The sequence below is a fragment of the Schistocerca cancellata genome, chromosome 6, assembly GCF_023864275.1.
Source record: "Schistocerca cancellata isolate TAMUIC-IGC-003103 chromosome 6, iqSchCanc2.1, whole genome shotgun sequence".
Classification (NCBI taxonomy): Eukaryota; Metazoa; Arthropoda; class Insecta; order Orthoptera; family Acrididae; genus Schistocerca; species Schistocerca cancellata.
The window spans coordinates 665,199,159-665,215,071 of record NC_064631.1 but is presented as its reverse complement, the minus strand read 5'-3'; positions in this window follow the sequence as shown (position 1 = coordinate 665,215,071).

Genomic DNA, 15,913 nt, shown 5'->3' with positions numbered 1-15,913 from the left:
CACGTTAGAATGACAACATCTTCGTCACGTAGAGATGATGTGAAGGGGTATAAATCTGAATAAGTTGCTATGTGGAGAGCGAAACACAAAAATTTGGAGAGCTTTGTTTCCGAGGAGGAATAAGCCGAAAGAAATGTGGAAAGAGGAAGACAACTGTCAGGTGTCATAGAAGAAATAATCTTGCGATAACTAGAGTTGTTAGGATATGTCTTTATCAAAATGGTTTCAGAGACAACTACGCGATAATTCTTAGTTAACTCCTTAAAACTACCTAATATTACACGTTTCCAGGGACGTGATCATCATCATAGTCATTATCATTATCATCACCATCGTTGTCGTCATCAGGCAATGAGACATAAATTTCATTCAGCAACGTACGGAATCACACCAACTATAAAACTTCATCTACATCTACATCTACATCCATACTCCGCAATCCACCTGACGGTGTGTCGCGGAGGGTACCTTGAGTACCTCTATAGGTTCTCCCTTCTATTCCAGTACCGTATTGTTCGTGGAAAGAAGGATTGTCGGTATGCCTCTGTGTGGGCTATAATCTCTCTGTTTTTATCCTCATGGTCTCTTCGCGAGATATACGTAGGAGGGAGCAATATACTGCTTGGCTCCTCGGTGAAGGTACGTTCTCGAAACTTCAACAAAAGCCCGTACCGAGCGACTGAGCGTCTCTCCTGCAGAGTCTTCCACTGGAGTTTATCTATCATCTCCGTAACGCTTTCGCGATTACTAACTGATCCTGTAACGAAGCGCGCTGCTCTCCGTTGGATCTTCTCTCTCTCTTCTATCAACCCTATCTGGTACGGATCACACACTGCTGAGCAGTATTCAAGCAGTGGTCGAACAAGCGTACTGTAACCTACTTCCTTTGTTTTCGGATTGCATTTCCTTAGGATTCTTCCAATAATCTCAGTCTGGCATCTGCTTTACCGACGATCAACTTTATATGATCATTCCATTTTAAATCACTCCTAATGCGTACTCCCAGATAATTTATGAAATTAACTGCTTCCAGGTGCTGACCTGCTATATTGTAGCTAAATGATAAGGGATCTTTCTTTCTATGTATTCGCAGCACATTACACTTGTCTACATTGAGATTCAGTTGCCATTCCCTGCACCATGCGTCAATTCGCTGCAGATCCTCCGTTATCTCTTCAAGGAATAAGTATGAAGGAGAATAATACATTTTCTCTACTATTCCCACTCCTTGCGGAGTGAACTTGGAGATTTGGACATAAATTCAGAGCCCCTTACAATTACGCCAATCACTAAATTAATATATCCATTACTGTTTCCACCATGAGTCTGTAACAAAACGATCTGTTACAACTAGTTTTTAAAGCAGAATTGAGCCTACACTGGTGTGGACTTAAAGACTTGTACGTCATGTTATTTTTTAGATATGTTTACGAAAGAATGATTTAAAGTCAACTGCAATGTAACCAATAAAGCGGATTTCATTCACAGATTCACTCTCTTACTGACCATCTATTCTTCCCAAAATACAAGACACTTCATTAATTATGAAAACAGAGAAATCAAAATATAGAAAATCATACTTCAGTATCATCAACTTCGGTTACCTGTTGACTTTTAGTGCTATTAGTAAAAGGTAAAACGATTTTTAAGACCCGAAAGTAGTGCAGTGACATTTGACCCACATTACTGAGATAAATACAAACGAGTGGAAAAAAATGTAAACAACAATGGATGTGTTCATTACTTGTCAAGATTGCTTACAATACTGGCAGAATGTCTTGGCCAATCTGATATAAGGCAAAGGTGGTTGCAGCTTCGTGCTTATGCCGAGAATTGGCAGGCATTTTATATCATCGCTTAAGATTTCAAAGTCTGATAGTTATGGAAATCATTTTAAATAATTTAGAATAATTGTTGGATTTATTCCAAAAATTACCGGAAACGATGAAATGCCGGCTAGAGAAAGTATTTTAACCAAATTATCAACTTCGTTATGGACAGAATTGATAATGGGTATACCAGTAAATTTACATTTAGTGCAAAACAAATTAAACTTCGATTAAAATAGAGAATAATTGGTACATAATTTTGTTGCTGTGAGAGCTTGTTTTTCGTGTCAGTTCAACATATAAACCTCTGGATTTTGGCAGCTTTTATCACGTTACTTGACTCCAAAGTGTTGCTTAATTAGGTGTTGCTCCGACCAATGTTTTCTTCTATTCATTAATGTCGAGAACTTGACTTGGTAGCGTTTCATCATCCGACTGTACACGAAGTAAACAAGTACTACGTAGTTGATCACACAAGTGTGAACTGTCATGGTTCGCAGCCTTCCCTGTATCGCAACTCTAGCTTTGGCGGTAATTCACAGTTAGTTTCCTGCAACTCAAAGACTTTTTTGTCTTATTTTTTTTTTATCTCTCAACTTTCTCTGAAGAAGATAGCAGCCTGCGATGTCCAATTGTAATCAATCCGGTAGTGCTAATGTTGTTTTTAATTTTGTGTACGCATTTGGTTAGGACATAGTATGTAATTATTATGGAGGTGACGAATATGTTTATATGCTTATAACATCAAACAGGTAGTCGCCTTAGAAAAACCTTAGTCGGGACTGTTTGCTTTTTGTCAAGGTATTTTATGCTCTGGTGCTTTTAATACTCTAATTTATATCTTAATAATTCCTGTTGTTCTGAAGCGCCAAGGAAACTGGTATAGACATGTGCATTCAAAAAGAGGTATATAAACAGGCAGAATACGACGCTGCGGTCAGCAACGCCTATATAAGACAACAGGTGTCTGGCGCAGTTGTTAGATCTGTTACTGCTGCTAAAATGGAAGATAATCAAAATTTAAGTGAGTCTGAACGTGGTTTTATTGTCGGCACATGAGCGATGGGACACAGCTTCTTCGAGGTAGCGATGAAGTGGGGATTTCCCCGTACGACCATTTCACGAGTGTACCGTGAATATCAGGAATCCGGTAAAATATCGCTGGGCCCGGAAAAAGATCCCGCAAGAACGAGACCAACAGCGACTGAAGAGAATGGTTCAACGTGACAGAAAAGCAACCCTTCCGCAAATTACTGCAGATTTCAATGCTGGGCCATCAAAAAGTATAAGTGTGTAAACCATTGAACGAAACATCGTCGATATGCGCTTTCGAAGCCGAAGTCCCGATCGCATACCATTGATGACTACACGACACAAACCTTTACACATCGCCCGGGTCCATCAGCACCGGCATCGATGTTGATGACTGGAAAATGTTGCCTGGTCGAACGAGTCTTGTTTCACACTGTATCGAGAGGACTTGTTCGGGTATGGAGACCACCTCATGAATCCTTGGACGCTGCGTGTCAGTAGTTGGTGTAAGCTTTGTAATGGTGTGGGCGTGTGCAGTTGGAGTGATATGAGACTCCTGATACGTCTAGATACGACTCTGACTGGTCACACGTAGGTAAGCATCCTGTCTGATCACCTGCATCCATTCATGTCCATTGTGCATTCCGATGGACATGGGAGATTCCAGCAGCAAAATACGACACTCCACACGTCCAGAAGTGCTACATAGTGGCTCCAGGAACACTCTTCTGAGTTTAAACACTTACACTGGCCACCAAAGTCTCCAGACACGAACATTATTGAACATATCTGAGATACCTTGCAATGTGCTGTTCAGAAGAGATCTCCACCCCTTCATGCTCTTACGGATTTATGGACAGCCCTGCGGGGTTTATGGTGTCCATTTCTTCCAACACTACTTCAGACATTAGTTGAGTCCATGTCACGTCGTGTTGCGGCACTTTTGCGTGCTCGGGGGCCCATCACGATATTAGACAAGTGTACCTCTTCCTTGGGCTCTTCAGTGTATTTCTGCTGTAGCTGGAGTAATATGCCATATATCGCTTTCTCCCTTCTGTATAGATCATCCCATTTCCCGGACGGTGTAGTTAGTGTATGAAGCGTTTAGTTCTTTTTCTTACTGTATACAGGTGACTGGAGGAATACTCCTGATGTGGCTTCGAGAATGAATAAGGGGCGTATGTGTGCCTGAGATGTTGGTAGTTTAAAGTCAGAGACTCGTAATGAAGGAGTGATTTCGTGGATATAGGCCATTTTAATCTGTTGGGCCGTCGTCTACATTGTTGCTCCTTGAGGCTATCTCTGTTTTAATTCTACTGAGAGTTTCGAGCTAATGAGGCAAGTGGATACGTACATTATAGATCTCCAACTATTCGTAACATCATCCTGTCGGTAGTAATGGTCTTCTTGGGTTGACTGGGTGCCGTTGTCAATGCCTGCATTCAATATTGAAGTAGTGGCTGAACGAATATTATGTGTGTGGATAGTAATGCTAGTGGGTTCGCATCACGCATTCTGTATCTCACAACTCGTGCTAGGTTTATCCTATTCTCTTCTTGTCTTCATTTTTTCGGCAATTTTAGTGTTTCGGATCTAAGGGAATTCCGAGGTCTTTTACATTTACCTCAGGGGTGCTTTCATACCCTCACAGAAAACCATTCAGCTGTTTCAGTATCGGAAAATATTAGCTGGCCTTTTATAGTGTTAGTCTTAAACTCCACTTTCCTAGCTAAGATTACTTCCTGTTTATGTATTCTTTCGGCTGCTCGTAATTCTGTCGCATGTTCGGATGTGACACCAGTACGCAGTTTCAACTGCGTGTGAGGTTACTCCTTCGTTCCACCATCGTGGTTTAGTCATCACAGTTGTATAGAGTGTGTTTAGTACTTGAGATGTGACTGCTGCCTGTGGTATTGCTTTGGCAAACTAGAAACACGGCGTTTGTTGATCACCGATTTTTGCTTGTACTTTCCTATCGTAGATAATTAACTGCGTGGTTTCGGCTGGGAACTTGAACGTGGCATTCTAAACAGCAGCCACGCCTTATCTGATGCGCGTTCCATTTCTAAGTGTGTGGTAGTTTAGCGTCTGCCATGTTGAATGCTTCTCTTACCTTAAAGGTCAACGTTAGAATTGCTAGCCGCTGTGGACGAGTGGTTCTAAGCGCTTCACTCCGGAATTGCGCTGTTGCTACGGTCGCAAATTCGAATCCGGTCTCGGGCATGGTTGTGTGTGTTGTCCTTAGGTTAGTTAGGTTTAAGTAGTTCTAAGTCTAGGGGACTGATGACCTCGGATGTTAAGTCCCATAGTGCTTAGAGCCATTTAAACTGTTGTGGGTTGGCAGGAGAGCCAACACCGGGTACTAGAGGAAGCCGAAAGGCACGCGTTAACTCACGCAGGCTGGCGTGAGGTCTGGAACAGGACAAGGAATTTAGACTTTAGAAAAACGGACGTAGCTGGTGTAATACTTAACATTAATAAATAAATATTGAGCGTCGCTCTTGTTTGTACATGATTCAGTATCAATAGTAACTGGTAATGGCGCGTTGCTAGGTCGTAGCAAATGACGTAGCTGAAGGCTATGCTAACTATCGTCTCGGCAAATGAGAGCGTATTTTGTCAGTGAACCATCGCTAGCAAAGTCGGTTGTACAACTGGGGCGAGTGCTAGGAAGTCTCTCTAGACCTGCCGTGTGGCGGCGCTCGGTCTGCAATCACTGATAGTGGCGACACGCGGGTCCGACGTCTACTAACGGACCGCGGCCGATTTAAAGGATACCACCTAGCAAGTGTGGTGTCTGGCGGTGACACCACATTCCTCCCCCGCAAATCGGCGCACGGTTGTGGCATAAGGCTTCCGCCCGCCGTGGGGAGGATCCCATGTTGACGTATGCGACGAGGTGGGGAGCCTAACAACAGGCGAGGCTGTGCCACCCGCACCCTGCCATTCGAACCGCGGGGAGCTAGGAAACGCCTGAAAACCTGGTCCAGGGTGCACGCCAACATGCGGTGAATGCGCCCGTAGAGAGACAGGAGGGGCCGAAGGGTCCACCTCCATCGGGGTGGGGCACCCGACTGACGAAGACGACATATGGTCCGGAACGGGCAAGAGTTCCATGTCGGAGGACAACTGGTCACGGGAAGCGATCGGCGACGCGTGACCCAGGGAGGCGGCCGGCGGTTGCAGCGACGCGTCCACTGCGAGCGTCGCCGGCGGGAGAACAGGCGGCGGCGGCGGCGGCGGCGGCGGCGGCGGCGGCGGCGCGTCGCCATGGGGCAAACTGGAAGGCAGCGTCGGTAACACCTGGGGCTGAGGCGAGCCAGTAGATGGGTCCCCAGGGCGCTGACCGGACGGCACCGTCGCTGAAAGCAGACGGGGAGCGGCAGATCCCGTGCGACGACAGAGGCGCAGCTGATTGAGATGCCGACGCACCACACCAGAGGCCCCGAAAACCAGATACATAGCGCGGCCGAGGCAGCGAAGAATGCGCCCTTCGAGCCAACGCCGTGAACCTCGATAGTTGCGGTAGTAGACAACGTCGCCTGGGGCAAAAGGAGGTGTCTGCCACTGCACAGGAACCTGATGCGGCGGATGTAGCAAAGACATCAAGGTTCGATGAGGGCGACCGTGGAGCAACTCAGCCGGCGAGCGACCATCTCAGGGCTGAGAGCGATACGAGGACAAAAAGAGCAATAACGCGTCCTCCCGATAATGCTTCTCTTTCAACTTCAACATCTGTGACTTGAAAGTCCTGACCAATCGTTCAGCGGCACCGTTTGACTGTGGCGAAAACGGCGCGGACGTCTGATGTTGAATACCATTGGCCTTGCAGAATTACTGAAATTCGGCGGACAAGAATTGTGGGCCACTGTCGGAAACACTAGTCTGTGGAAGACCTTCAATGCAAAAGATAGCGGATAGCGCTTGAATGGTGGCAGATGACGTCGTAGAAGACATCCGGACAACCAAAGGAAAATTGCTGAATGAATCTACCGCAACCAACCACCGAGCATTCCGAAATGGACCATCAAAATCGATGTGTAAGCATTGCCAAGGGGAAGTGGCTTTTGGCCATGCAAAGAATTTCCGCGGTGGTGCTGATTGTTGTTCGGCACACACCCTGCAAGAAGAGTACATATTTGTAATCGCGGCATCGATTCCGAAAAAAGTACAGTGCTGACGAGCAAGTTGTTTCGTTCTCACTATACCCCAATGTCCTTGGTGGAGAAGCTGTAAGACAGAGGACTGTAACAAACGTGGGACCACGACCCTGGACTGACCATTATCAGAACGCAACAGCAAAACACCACGCCATACAAAAAGTCTCTCCTTGTGAGCAAAAAATCGGCGAACCAACGGATCCTCGATCCGTGACTTTGACAAGGGCCATTGCGTAGCAACAAAACGCAGAACGGTAGCAAGGACAGGGTCGGCAGCTGTGGCTGTAGCTACACGACGAAAATCAATCGGAAACGATTCGACCACGTCATCGGTTGCCGAATAAATGAACATGCAAGCCAGTTCGGAGGAATCGAATGCTCTATCCTCAGCAACAGGCAAACGGGACAACGCATCGGCGTTTCCGTGCTTAGCAGTGGACCAATACAAGATATCGTAGCGGTACTGCGAGAGGAAAATAGACCAGCGAATGAATTTCTGCGCTGTACGTGGAGGTACAGGCTTTGTCGGATGAAAAAGCGATGTTAAAGGTTTGTGGTCGGTGATGATGGTAAAGTGACGACCATACAAGAAATCATGAAACTTTGTAACACCAAATACGAGAGCCAATGATTCTTTCTCGATCTGCGAATAATTTCGTTGCGCAGACGAGAGCAATTTGGACGCAAAGGCAATAGGGCGATCGTGCGAACCATCTTTGTGCGCAAGCACAGCACCGATCCCGAAATCCGATGCATCCATCATCAACAAAAGGGGCTTCCGTGGATCGAATGGCGTAAGGCAAGTATTGGAAAGCAACGCCGATTTCAACTGGCGAAAGGCGCGGTCGCATTCCGTCGTCCAGACGAACGGAACACCTTTACTGCGTAAGCTATGAAGCGGAGCTGAAATGGAAGAGGCGTGGGGGATATAACTGTTATAGTAATTTAGTTTTCCCAACACACTCTGTAACTGCTTCAAATTCTGCGGCGAAGGCAAGTCTTGTATGGCACGAAGGTGCGTGGGACTGGGATGTATGCCTTGGGAATTGAGTACATGTCCCAGATAGTGAAAGTCACGAGCAAAAAAACACACATTTGCCCTTCCGCAAGCGAAGACCATTTTGTCGCAAGACATGAAATAATGTTCTGAGATTGGCTAAATGTTCTTCTTCCATCTGTCCGGAGATCACAATATCGTCCAGATAGTTTGCTGCAGTAGGGACCGACGCACAAACAGTTTGTAGATATTGCTGAAACAATGCAGGGGGGGATGCACACCCGAACGGCAGTCGTTTGAATCGATACAAACCAAGATGCATGTTAACCACCAAAATGCGCTGGGATTCTTCGTCCACCGGTATTTGCAAGTACGTATCTGCTAGGTCCAACTTCGAAAAATATTTACCCGGGCACAGTTTGTCAAAAAGATCTTCCGGGCGGGGTAAAGGAAAAGTTGCAGTCACTAGTTGTGGATTCACTGTTGCCTTGAAGCCCTCACAAAGTCTCAATTTTCCGGAAGGTTTTGGTAAAATTACTAAGGGTGATGCCCAGAGAGAAGCCTGCACACGTTCAATTACACCTTGTGATTCCAAATCGTGTAATGTTTGTGCGACCTCATCACACAATGCGTGGGGAACATTGAGCACTCTGAAAAATTTCGGTTGCGCGTTTACTTTCAGTTCCAAATGTGCTTTATAGTTCTTAGCGCAACCGAGGCCCGGTGCAAAAATGTCTGCACATTCGGCACATAGACGAGAAACACTGTCTGAATGCACAGTCTGGTTCACTGATAGGACCTGATTTACTATAGACAAGTTAAACAACTGAAATAAATCGAAACCAAGCAAGTTCACTGCAGAAGAAGAACGAAAGATGTAAAATGACACAAGTGTTGTTCGTCCCTTGTATGTTGCAAGAAGGCTGCACTGTCCTAACACAGGGATCTTGTGACCTGAACAGGTAGTTAACTTAACATTTGCGGCATGCAACGGAGGTGTGCCCAGCAGTTTGTAAGTGTCTTGATTGATCAGTGAAACTGCAGCCCCGGTATAGAGCTGGAATGGTATCACTTTGCCGTTAACGTCCAAGTCCACAAAAAGTTCATTGTCCTGCTGTCCTGCTGTCTCATGCAACGTGAACTGACACTGGTACAAAATCACTTGTGATTTGACGGGAGTTCCGGCGATGTCGATGCACACTATTTGTGGGACGAACACAGTCACTGTTAGATAGAGTGGCACAGGGCGGAGTGGCATGAACTATATTAAATTCCATGGGCGAAGTGTCGCGAACCTGAGTATCCTTGGTTCGATTCCGATTCCGGCGCGAAGCAAAGGGCCTGGAAATGGTTTTGAGCTTCCGATCTGAGCTTTTTCTGGCAAACACTTTGAACATGTCCTTTTTTTATTACAGTAAAAGCAAATAGCTTGGCGTGATGGGCAATTCTCACGCGGATGTCTAGTAGCACACCGCGGGCATGATTTTAGCACTGCATTTGCTTGCTGGTGCGGTACACGTGGCTGAGAGCCTGGCGGGCAGCGGCGCAGTCGGGGGCGAGGACTGTTTACTGTTCCGTGCAGCTCGCCCGGCGGGCCGGTTAACGTGACACACAGATGGCGAAGTTTCAAATGATTCCTGAGCAAAGTCAAGTGTGTCCTGCTGATCCAATATGTCCTTCACTTGTTGAAGGGAGGGATTGACTAGTTTCAAAATCTGTTCCTGTATACGAACATCAGAAACGTTCTGTGCAATTGCATCACGCACCATAGTAGCTGAATAAGGGAGTCCACATTGACACTCAAAAGCACAATCCCTAGTAAGGCCTTGCAAGGTTGCAACCCACTCCCGATTAGTCTGACCTGCCGTAGGTTTTGTACGAAAGAAGGTATACCTTTTCGCAACCATATTGACTGATTCTTTTAAATATGCATCTAATGCAGACAAAATTTCGTCATAGGACAGAGTTGCTACGTCGCGTCGGGGAAATAATTTGACTATCACACGGTACATGGTCACCCCGACGGAAGATAATAAAAAAGGCTGCCGCTCGTTACTTTGAATTCTGTAAGCGGCGAGATGGAATCCAAATTAGCGTGACCGCTCCGTCCAGCTTTCCAGTGCAGCATCAAAAGGACGAAAAGTTGGTGCAACTGCATGTTGTGGCTGCGTGAGCGGTGGAGCGGCGGCCGCCGCATCGTTTTGTATTGCACGTTGACCCTGGACAAGCTGTCCAAGGGCATCCAGTAAGGCCTGCGTCTGCTGATTCTGTAAGCGATAAAATTCGGACAGTACATCTGGAGATGGTGGCGAAGCCATTACGCAAGTAAATCAGGGCAGTATAGTTACGAAAGCGGTGTTGCCTCTTTGCCAATGTTGTGGGTTGGCAGGAGAGCCAACACCAGGTACTAGAGGAAGCCGAAAGGCACGCGTTTTAGCTCACGCAGGCTGGCGTGAGGTCTGGAACAGGACAAGGAATTTAGAATTAAGAAAAACGGACGTAGCTGGTGGAATACTTAACTTTAATCCATAAATGATGAGCGTCGCTCTTGACTGTGCATTATTCACAATATCAATAGTAACTGGTAATGGCGCGTTGCTAGGTCGTAGCAAATGACGTAGCTGAAGGCTATGCTAACTATCGTCTCGGCAAATGAGAGCGTATTTTGTCAGTGAACCATCGCTAGCAAAGTCGGTTGTACCACTGGGGCGAGCGCCACTCGGTCTGCAATCACTGATAGTGGCGACACGCGGGTCCGACGTATACTAACGGACCGCGGCCGATTTAAAGGCTACCTCCTAGCAAGTGTGGTGTCTGGCGGTGACACCACATAAACCATTTTGAAAGTTAGAATTTTGTCTGATGTGCTGTGGTTGTTTCTGAATCCCTCCTGTTCTTAATGGATTGTACTGCGTTCTTCTGCGACTTGTTTTTGTCTGTGGGTTAGGATTATTTAGAAAGTGTTCTCCGTCACCGGGAACAGGCTAACAGATGAATATGATTTGGGATTGGTATTTGATTTATCAGTTTGAGACTCATCCATATTTTAGCTTGCTTCCACAAAAGAGCGTTTGTTTTTATTTTAAACCCGCGTTGAATAAAGGTTTTAACGTATTACAGATGCTTTGTCATGGAAATAGTTTAAGATGATGCCATTCCTTGTTGCTGGATTTCATGTATTCAGTACAGCAGAAGTGATCACACGTTCCTTAATTTCGTGTAATAGTGGATTTTCAGTGGTTATTTTTGTAGTATGGGGTAGTAAATGTAGTTCCTGTGCAGTAATATTTTCGTCGGCTTTAACTAATTTTGGATCTCGTGGATGAATGTAATTTCCTTCCGTCACGTTGACGAACGCTCCTGCTTCCTCAGTGTCGTCTGTAAAGATATTTTAATCTTTTAGTAAGGTCAGTTCATGATAAATAGGTGAACCTACGAACCATTTGATTATTTTCTAAGTACGTCGGGACCTTATGAGTATAGTACTTTAGACTGCCTCGCCCAATCGAGCAGTTCATAGTCTAATCATACATGCGTTCCTGCAGCTGCATTTTTGCACTTCACGTCTAATAAAATCGCGAACACGTCTTTGAAGCATAACCTCGTAATACTGACGCAATATATCCGGTCTTGACTGGTGAACAACGTAGCTGTAGTCTATTAACCGTTATAATAATAATAATAATAATAATGGCATGTGACGAGGGCCTCCCGTCGGATAGACCGCTCGCCTGGTGCAAGTCTTTCGATTTGACGCCACTTCGGCGACTTGCGCGTCGATGGGGATGAAATGATGATGATTAGGACAACACAAAATCCAGTCCCTGAGCGGAGAAAATCTCCGACCCAGCCGGGAATTGAACCCGGGTCCTTAGAATAGACAGTGTGTCGCGCTGACCACTCAGCTACCGTTCATGACCGTGCGAATGCTGTTCGCTTCTCACGGGATTGTCCGGATTTAAACCAAAATGCGCAATATGCAAAATTTTGTACATGGTGACGTGCTGCAATACATGTCCCCAGCGTTTGAGAAAGGTGATTTCAGTCGCGGGAACGGTAGGCCAGCCCATTCGCCGAATATCCTCTCGTTCCAGGAGCTCTTCAACCTTCTTTGTTCGATGCAGTGACGCGTTGATACGCAGGGCGCAATCCGCCGCTTAAAAGACGATCATGGGGAAGGGGTACGGGGTCAGAATAACGTTAACTGTTGAATTTGCCGTGCTGGAAATTTTGGTGTTCAATATGGCCGTGGTACATTATGCCTCCCCACACCATAACACCGTGACCACCAAATCGATCATGATTGACAATGTTTTCTGGTGCGTTCGGTGTTCTCACCTAGCGAGGGTATGTGCTCCAGTGTCGAATATACCTATTTTGGTGGTCGGTGTATTGTGTTGTAGACATCTACATCTACATCTGCATCTACATGGATACTCTGCAAATCACATTTTAGTGCCTGGCAGAGGATTCATCGAACCACCTTTATAATAATTCTGTATTATTGCCATCTCGTACAGCGCGCGGAAAAATCGGACATGTATGTCTTTCCGTGCGAGCTGAGCTCTGATGTCCGTTATTTTGCTACGGTCGGCGTCAACAAAATATTTTCGCATTCGGAGGAGTAAGTAGGTGTTTTAATTATGTCCACCCCAAGAACCTGTCTTATGTCCGTGACACTCTCTGCCCTATTTCGCCATAATACAAAATGTTCTGCCCGTCTTTGAACTTTTTCTAAAACAGAACGGACAAGCATAGTGTAGGCTGTCTCTTTAGTAGATGTGTTACATTTTCTAAGTGTTCCACTACTAAAAGGCAGTCCCCCACAACATTTTCTGTGTGTTCGTTCCAATTTCAGTTGTTCGTAATTTTAATTACTAGGTATTTAGTTGAATTTACGGCCTTTAGATTCGACTGATTTTTCGCCATAATATAACATGGACTTACTGACCTCCAGATCTTTGAACACTGTACACTCACCGATACATTTTATGAAACTTCCCCTTTGAATGTAAAGAATGTCTGTGCTGGTAAAACTTGTACGTTACTTGATTTTCAAACTCCAGAGTGAAACTGAACGTACTGAGACTGTTTTCTCTTTACTTGTTCTGATCATTTCTAAATTCACACATAATATTTTAGCCCAACGCTATCTGACTTTTAATAACCCCTACAAAAGAATAGCCCTGACTAAAAATAACCTATACCCTTCATGACTCACTTACCTCACAAAAATCTTCGTTACTCGAACTACAGTAATACAGCGAGCGCCAGTACTGCCAGCTAAATAATAGATCCTAACTACTGACGGCGCTAACTACTGATAGGCATATAGTTAGCAAATTAAAGATTTAGATAGAGAACAAACAGTTTACCTTAATAGTGTTCAAAAATCTCATTATAAAAAATGGTTCAAATGGCTCTGAGCACTATGCGACTTAACTTCTAAGGTCATCAGTCGCTTAGAACTTAGAACTAATTAAACCTAACTAACCTAAGGACATCACACACATCCATGCCCGAAGCAGGATTCGAACCTGCGACCGTAGCGGTCGCGCGGTTCCAGACTGTAGCGCCTTTAACCGCTTGGCCACCACGGCCGGCAGTCTCATTATATATTTATATATAAAGGAAATTTGTTAAACTGGACGTGAAGAGAAAATATATATATATATTTTCTCTTCACGTCCAGTTTAACAAATTTCCTTTTTCTGTCGGACAAACGTCCAGATCGTCCGCTCATATTAACATCTCAGAACTCTGTCATCTCCCCACATCCACCAATCCACCACTGCTGGTGGCTCAGCTCCTACTGCCGGACGCTATGGGATGTTCACATCCAACTGCCCAACACTACACTAGCGAATATTTCAACAATGCCAACCAGCCACAGAGTGCACACAGAGCAGCCTGCGATTTTAATACAGAGTGCTACGTGGCGTTACCATCATAAAAACCTAAACAGCCTACTTACAACATTATCGGGGCCTTTTCCTCCTTCAAATGTTCGTCCTTTCATGGGAGCATTCGGCGCTAAGTCATTTTTATGAATGAGAATGTGCGGCCACATCGAACAGTGCTGATGGAGGAGCTGTCGGAACGAAGGGACTCTCGGCTAATGGCCTGGCGTGCCCGTCCCCCTAACTTGAATCACCTTGTTGACGTATGTGATGCGTTGGGGAGACGTACTATAGCACTATCTTGTGCACCAACGACCGTCCAGCAGTTTTCAACAGCGCTGATGCAGGAATGCAACGACCAACAACAAGTCATTACCAACCTTGTGGCCCGGATCAAGAAAAGTTGCACAGCGTTCATTGCCTGTTGTGGTGAATAAAAATACTTCTAACAATGACGTCCCGCCTTGTGTAACGTCCAGGGGACTGCCATGAATTGCTGCTACTTCTGTGTATTTATTTTCATCTAATAAAAATGTTATTTCTGTTCGTCTCAATGCGTAATTCTTTCAGTTAGTTTCTGCATTATACTATAGCAACTCTGTCTATGTACACACCAACTTTCTACGAGCTGTGCTATTTGCCAGTGACACATCATGTGAAAGTTTCTTTCGTCTTTATGTTTTGCACACCAGTGTACTACCTACTACCGACAGGCCACAACTACGCGAGATCTCGTTACAAATAAATTTGTGCTTTCATTGAGCTCTATGATTTATGCTTGCATGTGCAATTGGAAAAATAAGGTGTTACTAATAATTGTAGTTATTGAAATAAAAAAGGCTATCTCGAGAGTACGTCTATGATAAGGCTGTTAAAAAAATATCGGTAAAATCACAAATTGAGTCCGCCTTGATGCAAAACACCTTGTTATTCGTTTATTTCTTTATTATCCCAAACTAGTTTCGGCGACAAATATACCATCATCAGTCGTTTTTTATCTAAAACATGCAGAAAATGGTACACAGTAAAAAAATTATTACATTTTTACAAATCGTCTTTTGATCCTACAGCATGTTTTATGTGTTTTAAGCAATTATTAGCGCTGTTTCTGACATATTTTCTGTGCTCTTTTTTCTGTTGCTGTCTCTTTAGTTTACGAACATCATGTCATCTGCAACCATGTGAGCGGCTGTTAGTAAACAAATACTCAAAGGTGAACTTTGTATGTCAGCAGTATACACTTGGGGTTGTGGTAGTGTTGTGGAAACCAGTTATTTTGGTGTGTATTTAGCTGTTGAGTACACAAGTAGCTAAGCAACAGAAATACAGAGAAAACAAAATATGTCACAAACAGCGCCAATAATTGCTTAAAACGTGCTGTAGCATACAATATATAAGGCAGTATGAAAATATCTATATGAAACTACATTTCAAAAGACGATTTGTAAAAATGTAATAATGTTTTACTGTGTTTGTACAACCATACCATTTTCTGCATTTAGATAAAAAAAACCACTGATGATGGAGATATATGTCGCCGAAACTAGTTTGGGATAATAAAGAAATAAATGAATAACAAGGTGTTTTGCATCAAGGCGGACTCAATTTGTGATATTACGGTTTTTCTATGCAAACACGGACCAAATGGAAGAGTTCCAAGATAATATTATTGTTTAATAAAATATAGATTAACCGATACATTACAAAAACATTTCGAGCTGTATCGGCTCCGGTTCGTTCGCCGATGTATCGGTATCGAAACGTCAATCTCGAGAGCCGATACTTTTACTTTATATTAATTTTTTTCGCAATTTTCGGTACGGGTCTGGTAAAGATCTTTGAAAATGTAGTACAACATTATTTTACTGTCACTGTGTGAATGAGTCTTGTTACTTTTTGAGTTTTCATCACTTGCAGCGCTTCTCTTTGACTGTATGAAGCAAGTATAGATGGCAGAAAGAAGAAGTCTAATTGAACTGGGTGGTGGCCGTGTGA